The sequence below is a fragment of the Aotus nancymaae genome, unplaced genomic scaffold (genome assembly GCF_030222135.1).
Source record: "Aotus nancymaae isolate 86718 unplaced genomic scaffold, 86718_ANA_hifiasm-v0.15.2.pri h1tg000036l, whole genome shotgun sequence".
In the NCBI taxonomy this organism is placed as follows: domain Eukaryota; kingdom Metazoa; phylum Chordata; class Mammalia; order Primates; family Aotidae; genus Aotus; species Aotus nancymaae.
In genome coordinates, this window is record NW_026988450.1 from 47,866,524 (window position 1) to 47,870,659 (window position 4,136).

Consider the following 4,136-nt stretch of genomic DNA (forward strand, 5'->3'; position numbering starts at 1 on the left):
GAAACCTTTTGGTCAAAATTAAAATATGTAAGGAGGCAGCTTTAGGCTAAACTTGATTTAACAGTCTTAATAAGATCCTGGTCCAAAGGTTAACGTTTCCATAGAAGCTACAGTTTTCAGTTTCAAGAATAGGTAAAAAGAGGGCAGCACCATGATCCATAAAATCTAGAGTGAGGCTGAGTTGGGGCTGTTTCTTGGTGACATTGTGATGGTTGAGCTAGTCTACAACAAATCTCTGAGAGCAGCACTTGGAAGGTTGGCTGACTTCACGGCATGGAAGGAGCGTGGCTGAGCTCCTGCGTGTGTTCAGGTAGGACATGCTTGCTCCGTAGTAGTTCTCATGGTCTGTGGACACCAGTGCTTCCAGATCCACTGCCTTCCAGGAATGCGACCACAACAGAGGAAGGCAGTCAGAAACTTGGAGACTGAGGCTGCACTCATCAGACAGCCAAGTCGTTTTGGCCACTGATGCAAAGATGAAATATTTAACTATCTTCTTACAATATAGAACAGTAATCTAGTTTAAAATGCATATACAAAATTGCATGTATTAAAAAATGTTATTTTTAAAAATTGCTTTTTCCCACTCACATTTCATGAAAACATTTTATTCAAGCTTTTTATAGACATGTTTCATGTCAGTGTCTTCCATCACCTCTAAAGAGATGTTCTCTACCAATTTTCCTGACCACCTCATCTTCATTTCCATTCAAACTATTTGCAACATAGTACTTTTTTCTTAAAAACAAAAAATATATTACAGGCTGGGTATGGTGGCTCACACCTACAATCCCAGCATTTTGGGAGGCTAAGGAGGGGGAATCCCTTGAGGCCAGGAGTTTGAGACCAGGCTGAAAAACATAGGGATAACCCCATCTCTACCAAAAAAAAAAAATTAGCCAGGCATGGTGGCATGTACCTGTAGTCCCAGCTACTCTAGAGGCTGAGGTGAGATGATTGCTTGAACCCAGGATTTGGCCATGATTGTGCCACTGCACTCCAGCCCAGGTGACAAAGCAAGATCCTATCTCAAAAGCAAACTAACAAACAAAATTTATTACAGAAAACTTCAAACACAAGTAGAAGTATATAGAAATCTCAACAACTATCAACTCATGGCCACTGCTTTGTTCATAGTCCTCCATGCCCTGCTTCCTGAATTGTTTTTAAGCATCCCAGACATCTTATCATTTCACCCAAAAATATTTCAGTATGTATCCCTAAGAGAAAGCTCTTTTTATAAAATATAACTGCAATAGCAGTATCATACCTAAAAATTAATAATTTCTTCACATCTAAACATTTAGTAAGTGTCCAGATTTCCCCAATTGTGCCATAAAGTTGTTTATGTCAGGATCCAGACTAGGTTGATACCTTGCATTTAATTGATACACTTTTAAATTATCTTTTAATCTATGAGTGTCCTCCTTCCTCTGGCTCTTTTTCCCTTGCATACAATTCATTTGTTGATCAGCCCTTTAGAGTTTCCCACATCTGGAATTTTGCTAAGTACATTCCTGTGATGTCTCATAAATGTTCCTCTGCTCCCCTTTAACTCCTGGGAACTAGTAGGTAGCTCTAGAGACTTTATCACATTCACATTCTGTCTGTTTTTTGGCAAGAATATTTCTTAGCACTTTCATCAAGAGGCTAATTGGTTGGTTGTTTTTCTTTTTGTGTTATTATAACCATTAATTATCACTACCTAGATTCACCATTTCAGAAAGGGCACAAAACGGTGATACTCTGATTCTATCATTTCTTCTTAATTTGTTAGCTAGAATACTTGCACTAGGAAAAGTGTTTCCTCATCAACTTTTGATTACCCTAAGGTGCAATCCTCAGGAAAGGCAAGATAAATGTGTGATTCCTTCTCTTTATAAGTTTTCAGAATAATGAGTTGGCTTTCTAACATCCATCAAGAGTGACCTAACGTCTGTGAATTACTTGGTTTTCTTTTTGTGGGGCATAGTGGGTCATGCTTGTAATCCCAACACTTTGGGAGGCCAAGGTGGGAGGATCACTTGAGCCTGGGAGTTTGAGGCTGCAGTGAGCTATGCTTACACCATTGCATTCCAGCCTGGGCAACAGACCAAGACCTTTTGTCCAAACAAAAACAAGGCTGGACGGGGTGGCTCACATCTGCAATCCCAGCACTTTGTGAGGTTGAAGTGGGCGGATCACTTGAGTCAAGAGTTTGAGACCAGTCTGGTCAACATGGTGAAACTCTGTCTCTACTAAAAATACAAAAATTAGCTGGGCATAGTGGCGTGCACCTGTAATCACAGCTATTCTATGACTGAGGCAGGAGAATTGCTTGAACTCAGGAGACAGATGCTGCAGTGAGCCAAGATCATGCCACTACACTCTAGCCTGGGCAACAGAGTAAGATTCTGTCTCAAACAAAAACAGAAACTTAGCTTTGTTTTATCTTATTTGTGATATGCTACTTTTTATTTTATATAGGCTTCTGGCCCTGGAATTTTTATTATAAGATACAACCAACCAGTTATAAACTATTAGGATAGTTGACCTTTTTTTCAGTGGATAATTGTATTTTACCAACAGATGTTGAATTTTTGAGATAGAATTCACATAGCATGCAACTTCCAAATTTAAAGTGTATGATCCAATTTTTTTGTATATTCAGATATATGTAAGCATCACCACAATCAGTTTTAAAACATTTTCATCACTTTGAAAATAAATCTCCATACCCTTTAACTACTACCTCCTTATCTACCCATCCCCTTCCCCAGGCCTAAGTAACCAATGGGCCTGGGGGGCCCATCTACTTTCTGTTCTATAGAGTTCCCTGTTCTGGATTTCATACAAATGGAATCATATACTATGTGGTCCTTTGTGACTAGCTTCTTTCACTTGGCATGACATTTTCAAGGGTTATCCATGTTGTAGCATGTATCAATGCTTCATTTCTTTCTACAGCCAAATAATATTCCACCGTATAAATATACAACATCTTGTTTATCCATTCATCAGTTGATGAACATTTGGGTTGTTTCCAGCTTTGGGTTATTATGAATAAAGTTGCTATAAACATTCGTGTACGTGTTTCTACATGAACATATGTTTTCATTTTGCTTAGGTATATACCTGGAGTAGAATATGGTAATACTATATTTAATCACTTGAGGAACTGCCAGATTTTTTTCAAAGCAGCTGCACCATTTTGCATTTCCACTAGCAGTGTATGAGAATTCTGATTTCTCCACATCCTCACCACCATTTGTGGTTATCTGACTTTTTGTTTCCAGACAACCTAGTAATTATGAAGTAGTATCTTACTGTACTTTTGATTTTTACTTCTATGATAATGCTAAGCATCTTTTCATGTGTTTATGGTTTCTTGTATAGCTTTTTTGGAGAAATGTCTATTCATATCCTTTGCCCATTTTTAATTGAATTATTTGTCTTTTTTATCGAGTTGTAGGATAGATAATTTTTCTAATTTGCCACATAGATATGTATTAATATAACCACTTATACTTTTTTAAATAATTTTTAAAAAAAACTTACTTTATAAATATAACCAGCACTTAAAATTGTGTAGTAGTAACCTCAGGAATGAATTATTGACTCCATATTAAGTTTTTCAGTAACTTTTAAATATTCCAGCAGATGACCTCAATAAATGTGAAGAACTAGCATTGGTTGAAGTTTTTTTCAAACTAATATGTCTTCCCTAAACAATATGTTGTTATTCAAAACAAAATAATTGAGAAGGAGCCTTCTACAGTATGATCAACTTTGTAAAGACTTGAACATATGGTGACTGTTTTCTGAGGAACATTTTTAGGAAAATCCTGTCTTTTACTGGATATATGTGGTATATTACATAATTTACAACTGTGTTTTAAAATAAAGCCCATGTAGCCCGCATTATTGGATGACATTAGTCCCTGTGCATTACTGCTGGGTTGTAGGAGATTGCAGTGTTAAATGACATCACACAGGAAGTGTTTAACACAGTCTACGACCTGCCTGTGAGAATATCCTTCTTCAACTTAGACTCCAGAGGAAATGAGTCTTTTCACTGAAAGGTGTTAAACATGTCCCTCCCATGGTTACAGTGCTCAAGAGAAAACTGACCAGGCAGAGAGATTACAGCCCCAAGG